Source organism: Medicago sativa, chromosome 3 (assembly GCF_051527215.1).
Source record: "Medicago sativa cultivar Bolivia chromosome 3, Bolivia_mono, whole genome shotgun sequence".
In the NCBI taxonomy this organism is placed as follows: Eukaryota; Viridiplantae; Streptophyta; class Magnoliopsida; order Fabales; family Fabaceae; genus Medicago; species Medicago sativa.
In genome coordinates this window covers 67,488,607-67,509,531 of record NC_140751.1, presented here as the reverse complement: position 1 = coordinate 67,509,531, position 20,925 = coordinate 67,488,607, and the positions used below count along the sequence as shown (strand labels likewise).

Genomic DNA, 20,925 nt, shown 5'->3' with positions numbered 1-20,925 from the left:
TTATCTACAAAATAAAAATTATCATATCATTGCGAGCCAAAGCTTGAATGAGTCTTGATTAGAAGATGTATTAATATTTAGTGTCTAATATGTCTCGAACAAGATTACGTTTAGTGGAGTGAAACTATAGAAAACAACAATGTTTTAAAATACAAATTTAATTTTTCAATTTTTTCTTGAAGATGTCAAATTAAAGAGAATCAATATAATAAAAAACAAAAAGAGAAGGAACCAAGTTAAACTCAAGACGTGCTTAAAAACGGGTCATGTTAACTTGTGTCCTAAGGGCACATGTTAAGAAACCCAAAATGAGCAACTTTTCATTGGAAAACATGATAATTTAACTTTTAAGAAGTTGACTGCACGACGTTTAATACGGATATTTCTATAATAAGTTCCTTAACATGTGTCCTTGAGGGCACAAGTTAACATTTGCCTTATTTAATTGATGGTAATACTTTAACTTCTTTTTTTAAAGGTTAAAAATGAAATATATTACCAACCAAGATAAAATTAGCACAAAATGTACCGAAAAGACTTATCAAAAGAACAAAGTGACATTACAAATCAAACCAAAGCAACAAAAGAGAAGAAACAAGTAAATTACAACAACTAAACAAAGAATAAGATTCAGCCTCCAAAGATGATCGTCAAAATCAAAAGCAACATATTTTGATTTTAAACACTAGAATGATTTAAGCTGAAATTGTTCACTTAAATATTGTAAATGTTCCTCCTTGTACTGAAAAATACACATATTTCGCTCTTTCCAAATGACCCAAACCACAGAAGTCCAAATAACATTAAGTGTAAAGCTAAAAAATTTTGAATAACTCCGAACCTACCAAACTACAGTAATTGATCCAATAAATTCCCATGAGATAACATTGAGAAGTCTAGCCAACAATAAAAAATAGTATGAAATTTGAGCCCCAACAATAAAAATTAGGGATACATTAGGCCCTAAAAACAGTAGTTAATTCTGATGAGAGGTTTAGTTGTTAGTAATGGACTTAGTTCTTTGTTGACTCATTTACAACTTATTGAGATTTTAAAAAGGGAGTTAAAATCCCTAGCCTTACACCATCTCAAACCCTTCCGTCAGAATTAACACAAGTTTATCGAAGTTAAAACTATTGAAAAAGAATGGTTAAATAGTCTAGCCATTTTATGTATTGAAAATGATATGAAGGAACATATTGATGTTAACACAATTATTATGTAAAACTGGAATATTAATTAGTATTGTGAATAGTATTCTATCCTATAAAGTAAAGGTTCTGCTTACCGTGTCCTAAGGACACCGATCAAAGAATCAATTCATATAAATTTTGTTTCGAAAATAAAAGTTTTTATTTTTGTCTTAACAATAACTATATAATTTTTTAATGTAAACTTATTTATTTTACTAGTATTTTCATTGGTGCTAATTCGTATTCTCCATAAAATAATTACTTTTTTTAGTTTGAAAAAGAAAAAGACAATGACGATCTATACCTTACAAAATCCTTTTGAATTCTAATTTTCTCTTTTGATTTTGATTTTGATTTTGATGATAACAACAACAACAATAATAATTGAGTGATGGATGGTGTAAAAAAGAACTTACAAAAAGTTTACATTTAGTTTTCTTTAAGAACATTAATGGACCTCAAAATCTAAACCTTCGGATCCAATGATTTTGTCGGTTACCATCAAACTCTTGAAGTTAACTTTCTTTTCTTTTTAACGAAAGTTTGATTTCACTTTTAAATGAAACAAGATTGATTCAAGATATGAAGAATCAAATTTAACATATTTAGATTTTTTTTTTTAAATCGGATATTCTACGCATATAACTGTAAAACCTAATCTCTCAATCCGGATAGGGCCGTAATGAATGGAAAAGTTCTTCCTCGGGAGATTTAACATTGTTGCGTTCTCATAGCTGGATTTAAACGCAGAACCTCAAGTTAAGTTGGAAGAGGTCTTTTATCATCTCATACAAGGGGGTACTCTTAAGGTTGATGGTGAAATACTCTTAACGTTGCGCCGACAAGTTGGGCGTTGTTGTTCTAGGTCGACAAGGAGGATCTCTGGTCCTACGTATCCTTATGGGACTTAAGGAATGATAGTTTCGCAGTTCTCTTGGTGTTTTTGCGATGTGGGAAAAAAATGAATGTCTTGTGAAGGCATGAAACCTCTTATTTATATATAGAGTTGGTCATAAGAGGTGGTGGGTGAATGAGTGGGGAGTTGCCGAGTTGGTTGATACTAGTGGGCAAGTTAGTGGGGATCATAAGGCATCCATCTACCCCCACCTCTTTCAAACTTAGTCAATGCCCCATGTATTTCATGTGGGAAGACTTTAGTCAAAGTATGACGCGTTCTGCCCAAGAGGGTGGGTCGTCCCTTTTTCTAAAGGGGCACGTGGTTCCTTAGATAGTGTAATTCTTATAGAGATACACAACCATCCAAGCTTGAAACCTAAAGGGGTGAAGTGCATGAGTAACTTGCCTTAAACATTCTAATTCAATGGCTGATTCCAAGGTTGACAGTAGACTTCTATAACTAATTTTTAACCTTGCATCTACTTTTTAAGTTGGATTTATATGAATGTATCCAAATATAAATTATGTTACATTTAATTCACTTTTATCTAAATTCAGTTTGATAGAATTAATTCATTCAAAATTAATTTTTATCGTCGCATAATAAAACACACACTTAGAGTATCCATCATGGTCGTTATTTTAAAAGAGTTCTTACGTGACCCACATAAAGATATCACTTATATTTTTTAAATAGTGATATCTAATATGCAATCACTCAATACAATACAACATATCTAAATTGAATTTACTTATAACTTTACATCATTATATTTCAAAATCAATTTATTTGTTAAATCATAATTGTTCTTGATCATTCACCAATGTGGAATTACGTACATGTAAAGACAATTCAACGCTTAAGTCATTTAGGTTTCAATGAGCTTTGAGAAGATATCTCAAAATGAAGGGTGTGTACCTTGTATTTAATGAGATGCGCCCTATTAATATACCCCCAACCATGGATATTTTGATTTTTCCCTTAAGGCTCTGTTTGGATTAGTGGTTTGGGATGGAATGGGATGGAATGGAATGATATTCCATTGTTTGGATTTTTAAAAAATGGATGGAATGGAATGGGATGGAACATGATGGGATCTATACCATTCCATTCCATCATCTCTTCTTATTTTTCTTCCCCTCCATTTTGGGAGGTATTGGATGGAATCGCTCATTGTAATTAGTTTATTACTAATATATCATTTCAATTTTTCACTGATCACACGTTTCTTTATCATCTTTCCATTGACATGCACATAACACACTCTTCCCACATTGCCTTGTTGCACATAACACCCTCATATCATTGAATTACCTTTATTAATTAACGGCACTGGAATTTTTAGGATAATATTAAGCGGATTTTATTTGATGACACTAAACAACCTGCATAAAAACAAAAGATTTTTCAATTGCCACTTTTTTCGTTTGTTAAAAATCTATGCACGTAAATTGATAGATAAAAGAATACAAGGTTATTAGTTGCTTTTTTTTTTTTTTGAGCAAGTTTATTAGTTGCTTTTATAATCAAGCAAGTTATCCTTCAAAAAAAATATAATTAAGCAAGATAAATTACTTTTTATTGATAAAAAATAATTTATATAATATTAATGTTTTTATGTTGTATTTATCAATTTAAAATAAGGGTAAAATAAAGAATAAACAAGTTATAATTCACCATATTCTCTCAATTTTATTGTTAATAACTGAAAGGAGAAGAAATTTAATATAAGGTAAAAATATTATTTTTAATAAAAGATAATATGATTTAATTCTACATAATATTGTTTTTTAAACAGGGGTAATTGTTTTTTAAACAGGGGTAAAAATGGAATAAAAAAGTTATAACTCATTCCATTCCGTTCACTTTCCAAACAATGGAACAAGCAATTTGTTCCGCTCCGTCGTATAATACCCAAACAATGGAATTGAATATGTATTCCATTCCGTTCCATTCTGCTCCGTTCTGCTCTATTCCATTCTGCTCCGCTCTGTTGTGTTCTGTCAATCTAAACAAAGCCTAAGGGCTCGCTAGCAAGGAAATTGTTTGATCAAGTGGAGGGTAATATACCCCCAAGCATGGATTGTCTTGTGAAGGCATGAAACTTCTTATTTATAGAGTTGGTCATAAGAGGTGGTGGGTGAATGAGTGGGGAGTTGCCGAGTTGGTTGAGACTAATGGGAAAGTTAGTGGGGATCATGAGGCATTCATCTACCCCACCTCTTTCAAACTTAGTCAAAGCCCAATGTATTCCATGTGGGAAGGCTTCAGTCAAAGTATGACGTATTTTGCCTAAGAGGGTGGGTCGTCCCTTTTTCTAAGGGGGCACGTGATTCCTTAGATAGTGTAATTTTTATGGAGGTACACAACCATCCAAGCTTGAAACCTGAAGAGGTGAAGTGCATAAGTAATTTTCCTTAAACATTCTAATTCAATGACCGATTCGAAGGTTGGCAGTAGACTTCTATAACTAATTTTTAACCTTGCATTTACTTTTTTTTCTAGAGAACCTTGCATTTACTTTTTAACTTGCATTTATATGAATATATCCAAATATAAATTATGCTACATTTAATTCACTTTTATCTAAACTCAGTTTGATACAATTAATTCATTCAAAATTAATTTTTATCATCGCATAATCAAACACACACTTAGAGTATCCATAATGGTCGTTATTTTAAAAGAGTGCTTACGTGACCCCACATAAAGATATCACTTATACTTTTGAAATAGTGATATCTAATATGCAATCAATCAATACAATACAACATATCTAAATTGAATTTACTTATAACTTTACATCATTATATTTCAAAATCAATTTATTTGTTAAATCATAATTGTTCTTTTCATGGAACATAAGAGTCGACTGGAGGTGGTGTGTAGCAACCGTTATGGTGGTTGACGATGGTTTGAGTTGATCATTCACCAATGTGGAATGATGTACATGTAAAGACATTTCAACGCTTAAGTCATTGAGCTGTTTCAATGAGCTTTGAGAAGATATCTCAAAATGAAGGGTGTGTAGCTTGTATTTAGTCAGATGCGCCCTATTAATATACCCCCAAGCATCAATATGTTGATTTTGCCCTTAAGGGCTCGCGAGCAAGGAAATTGTTTGATAAAGTAGATGGTTAGAGATTCTCTGAGCATAATATTAATTGCTACACGATCTTCACTGGTGCATGTAGTTTGGAATTACATGGGGATGCCTTATTAGGCCATAGTTAAGATACTGGACTTTGGGTCAAGAGGATTGAGCCATGGATCAGCCCCGGACAGTAGCCTTGAAATTTTAGGCTCGATACGAGGACTTTATAGCATTCCGATATCCAACTTACCTCGATATGGGTCAATTAAGGGAGGTTAGAACGACCAATTAACAAATAATAATACTTGAGTTAGATAGGTTTACGAATTTCTTTCTCGGTACAAAAGTACACTAATGGAAAGTGTGTTTGGTTTCTCCATGGATTACTTGTATAACCCATCACATGGGAACATGTACTCTTGGGGAAAGTGTGTTTGGTTTCTCCATGGATTACTTGTATAACCCATCACATGGGAACATGTACTCTTGGGTTATCGAAGAAATCTGATGACTTCCCTCATTTTACAGTGTTCCCTGAGTTTGTATAAGGGTATTAGACTACATAGGGTTAGACCTTAAGGGATTTGTGACATTCAATTGTAACATCAAACTCCAAGAGCTCCAACGACTAATTTGTCATTCGTCTAGTGAGATTTTGTTTGAGCATGTGTTTGATGGGTTGGTTCATCTGCCCCTCCATTGGGTGGGTAAGGAAATATTGACGCAACTTCTTGGCCGATGCCACAAAGTCTAAGGCTAACTTTTCAGACTTATGATATTTTACTTCGGTCCCTCGAGTACTATGTTCAAGAAGTATACTAGTTGCATATTTTTGTCTTCCTTGAATTAGACTACGCTTATTAACTATTCTGACATGACACGATAGATGATTGATTAGTTTCTCCATGGGGTCTGTCTTTGAAAGCACCAATGGTTGACATAAGACTTTTTTTTAACAACCATGCCATCCATGTATATGAGCATGCCTGAAATATATCTTTTGAAGATTTCATTCATAATCTTTGATAGGTGGCCCCGACGTTATTGAGTTTTAAGGAAATGCCATTGTAGTAGTAGTTAGTCGGCTTGTCATAAAAGCGATATTTTCTCTGTTCGTCGGGTTTTTCATGATTGAAGACAATTTATAATCATAGGAGTTGTCGTCAAGCTTGTTTAGGTTATGGAGAAGGTATGCATTCTTCGAGCATGCCTTATTCAGGATGATGTAATCGACACAAATTCGTCGTTTATTGTTCGACTTCTTGGCGAGAAAATGATTGGAAAGTCAGGTTAGATGCTATGAACTTTACCTCTAGGAGACCTTTCATTTTCCTCTCAATTGCTTCCACCTTTTCCGAAAATTGTTTGCAATGGTGTTGGCTACCAGGTGACCGAAGGGACAATGGAAAATCGATGGCAGATGTTCATATCAATGTTATCCATTTCATAAGTTGAACATGCAAACAAGTCAGCATTCCAGATAAGAAAGGCGATGACTCCTGCATTAACAGATTTGGGTGTTACATAGCCTATTTTTAACATTCACAATGGATCATCGTCGAGGAGTGCAGAAAAAGCCTCTATCCAGGATCAGTCTCTTGATTTTCTTCATGGCCTCATTGTTGATGGGTCTTTCTTCCCCTTTATCGTCATCGGGAATTATTTCCTCCAACCAGGCGTCCAACTCGTTCGCGTAATCAACAGATGGTGATAAGTTTTCAATAATGCCTATCACCCTAGACGTGGGAAACAAATACTCTTGTTTGGTGACCAAGTTGGTGTGTAACATGGCTACCATGGTGTCAGATAAATGATATTTCATTTTCAAATGTATGGTCGACGAAATCACACATAGCTCTGTAATGGTTAGTCCCTCGAAAATACAATTAAAGACTTACTCCCCTCTGGTCACATTTATAAACAAAAAAGTGATTTTTAGATTCATTCAATATTTAATGTATTTAGCCTATATAAAGACCAAATACATTATGTATTCAATGAACCTTAAAAGTTTATTTTTGCTTATAAATGTGACCGGAGGGAGTATTTCATATTTCATTCTCAATTTCATGAAATCTCGAGGTACGTGTGGTGGACACATCAAATCTCTGAAGATCTACAACGTAATACATGAGCAAGTTCTGCTCTGGTAGCTATGGTGCCTAAAACAAGTTGATGTGCATGATACTACAAGTGGTGCCTTGGTTCACAAGAACTCGCTTAACATCAAACCCAACCATCTGAAATTCAAGGAGACGGGAAAGATGTAGTTAGGCATTCCTCTAAGCATCTCAAGTGAGAACCACTTTTTTAAATATTAGAATATTAAAATATAATGATATAAGATTGTTGGTAGATACTTAACTTCCATTTAAATAATCTATGTAGGGTGTTGAGTTTAAAGGATTAAATGATCATTAGATATACAATAAAAAGTATAAATAAGTGATGTATACACGTCAAATATGTTTAAATACCAAAAAATGAATGTATCTATTAAAAGTGCTTGAAGGAATTTGTTAGAAAATTTTATTTATGGATGGCAGGGCAAAGCAATGTATTGGAGTTCTTCCACTCCAATCCAACAAAGAACGTGGGGCAAACAATATGATGTTTCTGTGTTTTGGAATAAAGTGGCCGACACAGGTGTGTGTGAGTTCAGAGCCAGCTATATATATATAGGGTTATGATAGAAGACACCTTTTGTGAAGGTGTCTTTTATCAAGTTACTCTATGAGCATTTGTTAAAAGACACCAACTACTTTTTATGAAGGTGTCTTTTATCAAAGTTATAACTAAAAAAGTGAAAATCACACCTTGAGGTGTGACTTGATAAAAGACACCACACTACTTTTTATGAAGGTGTCTTGTAACATAACCCATATATATATATATATATATATATATATATATATATATATATATATATATATATATATATATCCACTCAATTTTCATGAATAAGCTTCTACCCTTCTGTTGTGTTGTGTCCCATCTATTAATTAAGATCTATCACAAAAAGAAAGACACTTTCTGACCCAAATAGTTCAGCGAACGACCAAATCAAATCTTGAATCAGAAATTAAACGAATCAAATCAAGAGTGAATGAAAAATTCACGAGATTAAAGATTAAACTTTAGCATAATATGACCATATTATACCATTTACGAGAAGGAAAATTCTATGGTGAAGTCATGTGAATGACTTTTTTGGTGAAGTTAACACTATAATATCAAAAATGCAGTGAGTAACACCTCACTGTTTGTACAATGACATCAAAAGTTCAGTCCTCATAATATCATCAATTCATCAGATTGATAAGACTACACTAAATCTAATTTTATCCTACCTTGTTATAAGCGTAACACCGCACAAAGTGTAACACTTAAGACTATCACATAATATCATCAACTCTGCTTACATGTTAAAGATTCCGACAATAAAATAGTACATGTAAGTTCAAGATGTTGCAAGCATTACTAGATGAATTACTATTGATCATTAATCAGTAATCAACAATTTAAAAATGAATCAAACATTAACAACAAAATTAACTTTTTCAAAAAAGTCAGTTGTCTGACTGCACCATAAAAGCTCCCTTACGAGAATACCAACATTATGTGAAGTACATGTATAAAATATGCGAGTCATAATTATGAGTGACTATAGAGTACATAAGAGAATCTTGTGTGTGAAAAGGACATTGCATGAGGTAGCACGATGAACATAATACTCGTATCACTTTAAAGAGTTGGAATATTTCCGATATATTTATCTTCAAAAATACCCGGTGTGATTTTGGAGAAAAAAGAACACATGTATGGTTGGGGGGTGTGTATCTATATCTGTTTCAATTTAGAATTTTTTCTGGTCAAGTAACCTATAGCTAGAGCTCCTTGTAACTTACTTCTTCCGTTTCAAAATACATGTTAAAATGATGGAATAAAAATGGAGCTACCAAAAGATTATATTTATTATATCAAACAAAAGTCATTAATAGTTAAACAAAACAATAATATCATTTACTTCCCATATAGCGTTATAAATAACATGTAGTTTCAAAAGGAAAAAAAATAGTAATATGATCACGAATAAAACTAAGGATGTGTTTGTTTCTTTTTTTTTGGTTACAAAAAGTTTAGGTGGGTTCGGCTCCGGTCACCACCAGGGTCAGGGCACGCCTCCGGGTCCAAAGGGCACTTATAGAGGTACTTACAGATCACCCACCAACACCGCCCTCACATCGGCAGAGGGAATCGAACACACAACCTTCTGCAAGGAAGTGGCCCGTTCCTTACCAACTGAGCCAACGTGTGTTGGTAAGGATGCGTTTGTTTCAAGTTATCGTAGATTCATGAAAATAAAATGATATAAATATACATGTCTATGTTTGTTACAAATTTACTAAATTTTATTGCTGGTTATAAAATATTCCTAAGAATAGAAAAAAATTCTGAAAGAAAAGGGTGGGAGTAAATCTTACATGCATATAGAAATAAATTTATTTGTAAACTATCTATTATATAATCTCTATTTAAGGTTCATGAGAATATCATAATATTAACCAAACAACTCTTTTTTTAAATGCCTTAAAATAAAATTCACATATTTATATTGCAAGAATGTTATTCCAAAAAATAAATTTAGCAAACTTGAAACAAACTCACCTAAGAAAATCATTTACTTACCATGTACTACAAGGATGGCTAAAGCCATATAAAGAACATGTCTGCCAATAAAACTTAAAAGAACCCAACAAGAACCCGAGCCAAGGATAGTATTCAGAACTTTTGGACTAGTAATGGTAAATTCTTCCATTGGCATGATATGTTGTTGGCAAAGGAAAGTAAATAAATACTCCCTCCGTTCCTTTTTAAGTGTCACTTTTGGAGAATTTTTTTTGTTCCTATTTAAGTGTCACTTTACATAGTTCAATGCAACATTAAATGTTATTTTACTAATATTACCCTTATTTATTATTGTGGAGAGAGAAATATATGTAATGAGACATTAAATAAAAATAAGGTTATTATAGTAAAAATAGAAATTATTGTATCAAAAATAACAACATTTATCAATTGTCTTTGTTTGTGTAAAATGTCAAAATATGACAATTAAAAAGGAACGGATGTAGTAACTAACCAACAGGTTAGGCTAACAAGTGTCCTGAACACACTTGTTATTTAAAAATGAAAATAATTGATAAAATTTAAAAGTTACTTTTTCCTGATTCAATATCTTGAATGCACAATTTTTAAGATAAAAATTTCACTTTTAAACTTATGCCCTAAAGGAATTTGTTACTCTTCCAGTATAGTCATTGTAAGTTGTAACAACAATTTGCAGGGCAAGACCGAAGGAACTATATCCTATATCAGGACATGAAAACAAAATGAAGCTACTATCTACTAGCAACACTTATATTAAAAGTACAAGACTAGCAGGGTGTTAGTGTGTGTGCTTCATATATACTCCCTCCGTCTCTTAATATTAGTTGTTTAAGGTTTATGCACGATTATTAAGGAAATGATTAGTTGCGTTGATTTTGATGGTAAAATTAGTATCATTTACTAAAACACTCTTATTAATTGTAGTTAAGTTATATGAAATTCAATAAATAAGGGTATAATATAATGGAAAAACATAATAAATGCTGCATTGGTATTCTAAAGTGACAATTATTTTGAGAAAAATAAAAAACGGTAAAGAGACAATTATTGTGAGACGGAGGGAGTAGATAAAGATAAGGGGATGAAAAGTAATTAACCATAATAGTAAAAATGAGAAGAAAATGATATATAAACAGCAAAAGGGAGCTCCCTTCAGTCCAAGCAAAGACAAGAGAAAGATGAAATTTAGCTCCCGCATCATTCACACATTCACAATATAGCATATTCATGATGCTTGTTCCTATTGTGTTTGAATGAATGAGTCAGCAGCTAATTCAAAACCTTTTCCTATCCATGAGTGGACTGAAGAGAGCTCTCTTGAACTATTTTTCTTAATTATTAATTTCAACCAAACCAAAACAATTTAAATCATTTAAATGAATAAGGAAGTTCAAGAGCAAGAATTTTGCTAGAATAATATTTCATCAAATCAATAATCAACCAAAGATGAGAACAAATTTTATAACTCCCTGCTTATTCTAACCACAATAGGAGATAGTAATTCACCTGATGAATATATGAGCATCTAACATGCAGATCTCCTAGGTAAGATAAATTTACCTGATCTTTCTCTGGAGAGGAATTTAAAGGAGACCTCAAATCTTGTGTTTGATGAATTAAGGATTAACAATTATAGACTGTAATATCCTTAATATGCCAAGCACTGCAATTGGAAGAAATATATATTAGCCAAAATGAAACGAAAATATCTAACAACATTTTGGTGTAATTGGCTTCTAGATATTTAAGAAATTAAATTTTTGCAAGAACCCTAACCCTAGGTCTTACAAGGTTTTTACATAAATAAACATTTTTTCAACATTAAAAGTTAAAAGTGTGGCTTTTGTTCTAGACCTTCCAAATCCATGCACAATTCATCAAATCAAAGATGTAAGTTAAAATTGAGAAGCATAAAATCTCAAACATAATACAATTAACAAGAATCTAAATATAAATAAATAAATAAATAAAAACTACATCTCCAGCTTACTGCTTCACCATTCTCATGAACCAAAGCTCTTCAAAACCAATCTAAAATCCAAAAGCATCAACAAAAGAACATATAACAAAAGAAACCAGATGCAAAGAAAGAGTGTAAATATAAATAAAAAATATGAATCAGAATACCAGAGGAGTTATTATTATATACCTATAAAATAATTTAAAACCAGAAACAGTAACCAAAAAAAGTAAAAAGTAGTAAATTAATGGTCAAAAGCAGAGATCACGGAAGTGAAACTGTAGTTTCCAACAGAGAAGATGGAAGTGTAGTTAATGTCTTCATGAGAATCAGAGAAGAAGAGGAAACGATTGAAGATCTCATATCCACACAAATCTGGCATAAGGCACTATTTCCAAAGAAAACCAGATCAAAACAAAAAAACAAAGATATACAAAAAAAAATCATCTTTTAACAAAGGAAATTATTTGGAAAAAAAATACTTAAACTAAATATAGATAAAATCAGAACTAAAAATTTCTGAAAGTTTTTTTCAGGTTTTTTTATCCTTCTTTTTTTCCTTAGAATGATAAAGAAACACTCACCTTTCTTTCTGAAAGTGAGAGAGACCCTTTTATCACACACAATATCATCATAAATAAAGAATTCAACTACCTGTACTGTACAAGTACTGTTGATAAAGAGAGAAAGAAATAGGAAAAGAAGGTTGAAAGGTGGGGTTGTTGTTACTCCTTTAAACCACTCTTTCTCTTTTATCTTCCATTAGCAAAAAAGTACTGCTGGTACTGTTCATGCACTATTATAAATAATACTAGTTATAGTATTTACTGTAGTTTACCGAAAATAGTGTTTTTTCTACATAGAAAAATGGTGTACCTGTAGAAAGGAGCTTGGTTGAGGTCACTAATTAAACTGGCGGAGAAAATCATGAACTACCTGGGTACTTGAAATTGTACAATTTGTAAATGGGTGACACACCTGCCATTTTCTGATGAACATGTTTCCTATGTATGTGCGGGTTTCACGATATATGATTCTCACTCGTTTCTATCAACACCAGTAGTAGTACCTAGGGGTGGCAATTGGATCCATCAAATCCATATCCATCCGATCCATCCAGTACAAAATCCATCCGATCCATCCGTCAAACATTTTATTTTTAATGGATTGGATTCAATCCATCCATTTAAAAATATGGATGGATCCAATCCATCCAACTTATTTTAATGATCCAATGGATCATTTTTTATTATTTATTTTTTATCCAATTAAAATATAAAAAAACAAACAACTTAAAAAATTAAAAGCTGATTTATTCAAAAAAAATTAAAAGCTGATAGTTTACTTCTTCCCCCAATTAAAAACTGAACCCTAATTTTTATTCTTCCCCAAACTCCTCTTCGAAGAAATTCAGAATGACACCGGCGTTCTCTAGATTTCGAATCACGCCATGAATCTGTAGCAATTCTCTTCTGTTCCACCCATTCTTCAGTCGTCACCGATTCTTCACTCGTCAGTCATCATTGATTCTTACAGTGTTATTCTTTCATTTGCTGTCATCTTAGATCCTAGATTTAAGTTACAATTTGTTGAGTATTGCTATGGGAAGTTGTTTGGCAGCGATGGAGAGAAACTTGCAAATGATATCCTTGATAAGCTGAAAGCTTTTTTTCAAGAATATCTCAAGTCCTCTAAGGAGATAAGTGGTTCATCTTCACAAAGCTCTGTTAGAGGTAGCCCACAAATTACATCAAGCGACTTCGCAGATTTTGGTAAATTTCAAAGTAAACTGTGTGGACCGTCAAGAAAAGAGTCTGATTTGCAAAGAAATATGAAGACTTAGATATCCTTGAATATTGGAAAGCAAATGAAGGGAAATATCCTGAAGTAGCTATGATGGCACGTGATGTTTTGAGCATTCCAATTACCACTGTTGCATGAGAGTCATCGTTCAGTATAGGTGGATGTATACTCGACAAGTATAGAAGTACTCTTTTGCCTGATAATGTTGAAGCATTATTGTGCACTCATGATTGGCTTTGTGGAACTCCAGGTTAGTTTCTCTTTTGCCTGATAAAGTTCGTATCTTTTTTATGCTCTTTTTTCTTTTTCATCTTAGTTTGCTTTCCTAGTTAATTTCTTATAATGGCGGTGGCTTTAAGTTATAGTTCCATAGTAAGAGTAGTAATATGCTACATGTGAGATAAAATCACAATTTTGGTATTATGCTACATGTGAGAATTCTAAGATGCTACATGTGAGTAGTAATATGCTACATGTGAGATAAAGTCACAATTTCTCATGATTTGAGACGTAATTTGTTCGAGTTCTGAAATATAGTTTTTGTCAAAATCACATTTGAGACGTAATTATGGTTCAGGCTGATGTGCTACTTAGAAGGCTAATTTTTCTGTCTACTTCCATATATATGTTATCTTCTATTAATCATCAGTGGCAACATGATTTTGGTTTTGGTTTTGAAATGGTTGTTATTTGTCAGGGGTGCTAGTTTTCTTATTTTGATGGGTCTGATTGTTGTGGTCTGGTGTGTGTTTGCATAGGTTAATGCAAGGATGTATAGGAGTATTATATTTATTGGTTTCTAATGCTTAAAGAGACAAATATACTAAACAAAGAATTCATAGAATTCCAAATGAGATGCTAGTAATGTGTTGAAATAAGGCTTGATGATCGCCTGCCTGATAACAAACTTCTGACAAACATGTACTTTTTAGTTTAATCATAATTTGTTTATCTTTGGTCAAATGGAAATATAAGGTCTATCTAAGAAACATCATGTCCATTTGGTTATCTATGCTTCCTCTAGATTGAGACAATTAGTGACAGCTGATTAGAGAGAAAAAAATGTGGTTTATCACTAATTATTTTTAATGTACTAGTTTCAATATTTGTTTGAAAACCATTAGCACCATGAAATGTAAGAGAAGAAAAAGTAATAGAAAAGTAGCAGCATACTAAGTTTTGCATTAGAAGGTACTTTAACTATATATACTATATAGCATCAAATTCAAATGTGGGCATTCAGTTGGTAATGTGAAAGTGACACACCCTTTCAGTGGGTCTCCACCCTCAAGAGTTAGCTAGCTCTGATAAGTTATCCCAACTGTTTTTATAAAAATTGTCGGGACCTAGAAACAGGGTAGCTTTTGTGTGTGTGGGTTTGCATAGGTTAATGCAAGGATGTCTACTTGGTCATAGTCCATGAATAAGTTATTTGGAATACCCCTTCTTTTTTCTAAATCATGACAGATATTGCTTTAATTGTATTTGAGATAGTTGTAGCAGTGTGTTCACTTTATCTAAATATTCTCCACATAATGTGGTTATCTCTTTTCATTTAACATGGTTTTTTTTTTAATTAAGCGTATGTTTAATTGTTTTCTACTTCTGGTTCTCTTTTGCAGCTGGAATAAATCTTGATGGTCGTGAATTTGTTGAGGACCTTTCAGCCTTCTCTTCTATAGATTGAAGGTGTTCAATATGAAGATGTCATTACCATAACTTTAAAGATGTTCAGTTTGAAGATGACATTACCATAACTTTGAAGATGTTCAGATTGAAGATGTCATCCATTTTGATGCTTGAAATGTTTGAATTTTATTAGTATTTAGTATTTGAAGATTAAATATTAACTTATGTTGGGACTTATGTTGTTTTGTCCTTGTATTATTGTTTTGAATTGAATGTCATGTGATCAAGATTTTATGTAGGATTAAGTAGATTTTGACATGAAGTCTTTATGTTAATTGAGAGTCTGAAATCCATACTCTTCTTGCAGTACACTCTATGATAAGTAATTATGTTGGCCTATCATGACAAAGTTATCTTAAATGCATGCATTCTTTTGAAGAGTTGTTAAATAAGTTGTTTTACTTAAATAAGATGTTTTGTATAAAATAAGTTGTTTTGTATAAGTTGTTTTTTTTTTAAAAAGAGATCGTAATAAGTTGTTTTGAATGAAATAAGTTGTTTTGTATAAGTTCGTAATAAGTTGTTTTGCATAAATTAAGTTGTTTTGTATAAGTTGTTTTTAAAGAGATTGTAATAAGCTCATTTGCATAAAATAACTTATGTATAAGTTTTTTTAAAAAAAAAAATTGTAATAAGTTGTTTTGCATAAAATAAGTTGTTTTTAATAAGTTGTTTTTTAGTAAACAATTGATAAAGATAAGTTATTTTTCATAAAAAATATTCATTTTGGTATTTTATTTTATGAAATTAAAAAAAATATATGGATGGATTGGATATCCATCCATTAAAAAACTTAAAATGGATGGATTGGATGGATTTTATTTTTCATGGATTGGATTGGATTGGATTATTTTAAAAAAATTGAGTGGATTGTAAAGGGACCATGGATATTTTTTTATCCATCCATTTACATCCAAATCCATATCCATCCAAACCATCCATTTGCCACCCCTAGTAGTACCGTCTTTTCTATTAGGCAGTGAATTTGTGACCTCTTAAATTTTAAAAATTTGTGATTTTGATCTTCTAAAAAAATTTACTCTTTAATTTTAAAAATAGATCTTTACCCCACTGTAATATAGATCATTTTCGGTTTTTCTTAAAAAAAAAATTATTTATTCCACTGTAATTTTTTTTGTTTTGAATTACCCCTAATAGGCAAAAAAAAAACGAAAATTTCTTTAAAAAAATAAAATTGGTTTTTGTTTGGCCTATTAGAGAGGTAAATAAAACAAAAAATTACAGGGGTGAATCAAAAAAATTACAGAGGGAAAATCAAAAATGACCTATATTACAGGGGGTAAAAACCTATTAACCCTTAATTTTATAAATGTTACAAAGATGCTAAGAAGAAGCCATGTGTTTCAAAAAGGGGGTCAAAATTGTAACAGTTTGTAAAGAAAAAGGGTCAAAGGAGCTTATTTTCTTAAAGATATAGAGTCAAAAGAGTATATTTCCTTAAAGATAGAGAGCAAAATTTTTATTTTTTTAATTAAGGGGTCAAAATCGCAATATTTTGAAACATAGAAATGAAAAATTGCATTTAAGTCTTTCTATTACTATTGCCTTTTTTTTCTTTCCTTTTCTCGCACTTTTAGGGTATGTTTGTTTCAAAGGAAAGAAAGTGATGAGGAGAGAAAGATGAGGGAAAGAAAGATTTTCCATTGTTTGGAACCCTCTAGAATAGGGAAGGAAAGAAAGGATTTATGTGGGACCCACCTCTGAAACCTTTCCACCCACACATGGACGGAAAGTTTCAAAAATACAAGTGTTTTGTTTAAAATTACCAAAATGCCCTAACTTTCATTATTTATTCTTTATTCATTTAACTATTCAATTGTTCTTTTTTTATTATTTATTTTTTCAATTCACTGCTAACTTCTTTTTTTAAATAATTCACCGCTAACTTCTTTTTATTTATTTATTCTTTATTCTTTTTTAATTTACTATAGACAATTTGTTTATATATACTAACATGTTATTTTTGATTAAGGGTTTTTATGTCAATTACTAAATTTAGGTTTTTCTTTCCAACAACTTTCTATTCCACTTTCTCTTATACCAAACAATCAAAACAATCCTCTTACTTTCTACTCTTTTTCTTTCCTTAGACAATCTTTCCTATCTCATTCTTTCCTTTCATTTTCTTTGTGCATCCAAACAAAGCCTTAGGCTTTGTTTGGATGAGAGAAGAAAGTGGAAGGATAGATTGTATGAGGAAAGATTGATGAAGGAATGAAAGTGAGTAGAAAGTAAGTGGAAAGTGTGATGATTTTTTAGTTGTTTGGTATTAGTGAAAGTGAAAAGAAAATGAGAGGAAAGAAATATGAATATTTAGTAAATGACATAAATATCCTTATGATAAAATGAGTTATGCATTTGTTATTTATTTAATATAATATGTTCATATTTACATATTAACAAATAAAAATCAATATGTTAATATATATATATATATATATATATATATATATAAGAATCAATATAAATTATTAATGTCTGAAACCATGATTTACTATATGAGAGAAGCAAAACTAATTTGATAAAAAACAATACGTAATCATTAAAAAAAAGTATTAAAAAAATGCTCCAACCAAGGATTTATTTGTCATTTTATTAATTTAGATGTATATTCCATGTTTCCTTGCTGTTTTGGGCGGAAAGCTTTCTGCATGTGGGGTCCACCAAAAGCAAGGTTTCTTTCCTCACTGACATAGCAACCAAACCATGGAAAGATCACATTTCCATAAACTTTCTATTCTCTCTACTATCTATCCACCCCCTTTCCCTGGAAACAAACAGGCCCTTAATCTCTTATTTTGTAACCATTCGTTTTTAGATGAAAGAATTCTTGATAATATGAAGTTTGGTCGTAAAAGTTGTTTTATTTTTTATTCACTCCGTCGCTTTTAATAGTAGCAATTTATTAAAAAGTTTTATTTTTTAAATATAAGATCATATACAAATTCCTAAATGTAATGATTACTCTTTTTTCAAATATACCTCTTACTAATACTACTACCTACTCCCTCTGGTCACATTTATAAGCAAATTTCTACTTTTTAGATTCATTCAATAAATGATGTATATGGTCTATAATATAGACCACATACATCATTTATTGAATGAACATAAAAAGTCAAAATTTGCTTATAATAGTGACCGGAGGGAGTAATTGTCTTGGTATATGAAAAGTCAACATTAAATATATATTTAATTAAGGGTAATTTAGTAATAATTACATATATTTGAGACAACTTTATTACTTCAACGAATATTTTAATACCCGTGATTTTGTAAACTACTCCTATAAAAAGGAACTGAAGGAGTAATTGAACTCGAGTTTTTTCCGAATGATTTTTTTTTTTGATGAAAATTGTTAAGTACTTGAATATCACTTAATTGACATCTTACCTGTAACACCCTAGGACCCCCCGACTTTTATATATTAATTGAAAATACAATTATTTAAACAGGTGGTACCCATACTCAACCTTTCACCATTTCATACGTCAAAATCATAATTAAAAAGCAGCGAAATAGTTCATCAACTTCAATTAAAATAAATTAAGGTCTCATCATCATTGCAAAATAAGTTAAAGTTTCAAAAATCATCTTCAAGAACTTAACAAACAACGAAACACCTAACCATAATGTTTGTACTTGCAGTGAGTATAATAATAGAATATAGGGTTTAGACTGTTTATGAGATACCTTGAGAGTGCTCTCAAGAGGTGTATTTACAACCCTCTATGGGCTTGGTTTTCCGAGACTTAAAACCCAAGTAATGTGGGCTTTAAGTCTTTTTACTGGGTTCTAGATGCTTCTAGAAGCTAGTTGAGGCGGCGCCTCTGGGAGAGCGCGCCTAAGCCTTATGAGCCCTTCTGGAGGGCACCTTAGCCTTTCTAGAGGGCATTCGAGCCCTTAAGAATATATTGACGGTCCACAGCCCCCAAGCATGAGTCTTGGGACAAGGCGAAGTAATGAATATGTAAGGTCGATCGTACAATGTACTTAGAACGTTCTAGATGTTTCTAGAAGGCTGTTTTTGGCCCTTCTGGATGGCGTTGTGCCCCTAATTATATATTGTAAGTCTTGGGACAAGGCGAAATGATTAATTATGAATTTGATAGTCCACAGCTCCCCAAGCACGAGTCTTACGATAAGGCGAAGTGGTTAGTTATAATGTTGCTCTTTTGATATTTGAGTGTGGGCAATATCTGCATTTTACATGCCCTTCGGCGAGTTCATTGGTGTATGGCATAGGCGAGCCCTTTGTGGAGCTATAATACTAAGCAACTTTATTTTTGATGCAACTTAAGTGAGCAAGCCCTCTAAGGCGCCTTCAGTATTTTTTAAGCTTTTGATGGGATATCTATTTAGAGACGTCGTATTTATGTTGACTTGCATTAATGGTTTTGAATATGTTTTCCCTTTTCTTATAATATTTGTTGTTCTTCGTGGTTTCAAATTTGTTTCCTCTTTTGCTTTTAATCTATCTTGGCTTTCCGACCTTGGTTGCCTTTTTGTCGTTAATTCTTCATGGCCTCTTGGCCTTAGTTTGCATGTGGCGTTATGTCTTCTTGACCCTGTGGGTCTTAGTTCTTCTGTTTTTGCTTTTGTAGCTTCGTTTTTATATGATTCATAAGATTTTGAATCGATTCACAGGTGATACGATTCATAAACTCATGGATCGATGCACCAAATGTCAGAGACTTTTGATGATACGATTCAAGATCCATTGAATCGATTCAGACACCTAGAAAACAAATTTGACCAACAATGAAGAAGTTTCGTTAGTAAAAACAATACACAAGACACCAAGGAATCATATGACACAATGAGGCATGGTTTCCTAGGTGCTTTAACATGATTCTATGCTATGATACCAAAATCCAAACAACATCTAACTAACATCATAAAAATACAAACCTAAAGCTATACAAGCTTTAATACCTATACCCCTTATCCCCAAAGTTTTAAAGTTGTTTTCCTTACACTGCACATTTTTTTCGTTCACCGCGGTTTTATCTATTGGGTTTTCCTGGTAAGGTTTTTAATGAAGCATACGGTGTTTGTTCACATGATTGTTTTATTAGGTTTTGGTCTTGCCCCCACCCACCACACACACATAGACACTTTAAATACTTTTATCTATCGGGTCATGTTAACTTGTGCCCTTAGGGCACAAGATAAGAAACTTAAAATAGAATTAAATAATAAATTTGATATTGAGAAGATAACTTTTTAAACTTTTAAGGTATTGAATGCACAATTTTCAAGAAAATTTTTTCACATTTGGTTTCTTAACTTATGTCCCAAGGGCACAAGTTAACATTTCCCTTATCTTAATATGGTCATAAGGTGTTGCAGATTATAGGTTGTGGTATTGGGAGACCGTCATAATTGTGATGTCATTTTTCCACATAATGTCTATGTACTCTAATTTTTTTTTAAATTGTCATTTTCCCTTCCATATCATGGAAAGTTATACAATGATGGAAATTTAGTAAAAAAATACAATTAAATGTTATTGTTGATAAGTTTTTTATGTTATTTATTTATTAAGTGTGTCAAAGGACAAATATATCATATTGATATACTAAAGAGACAATTT

General features: G+C 31.9%; 1 long non-coding RNA gene across 1 annotated transcript; it reads left to right on the top strand.

The window, feature by feature from the left end:
- Positions 1 to 13,647: 13,647 nt before the first annotated feature.
- LOC146939394 (uncharacterized) lies at positions 13,648 to 15,617 on the top strand. Its single transcript, XR_015031639.1, has 2 exons — positions 13,648 to 13,869; positions 15,242 to 15,617. It is a non-coding gene; the product is annotated as an uncharacterized LOC146939394 (long non-coding RNA).
- Positions 15,618 to 20,925: the final 5,308 nt, after the last annotated feature.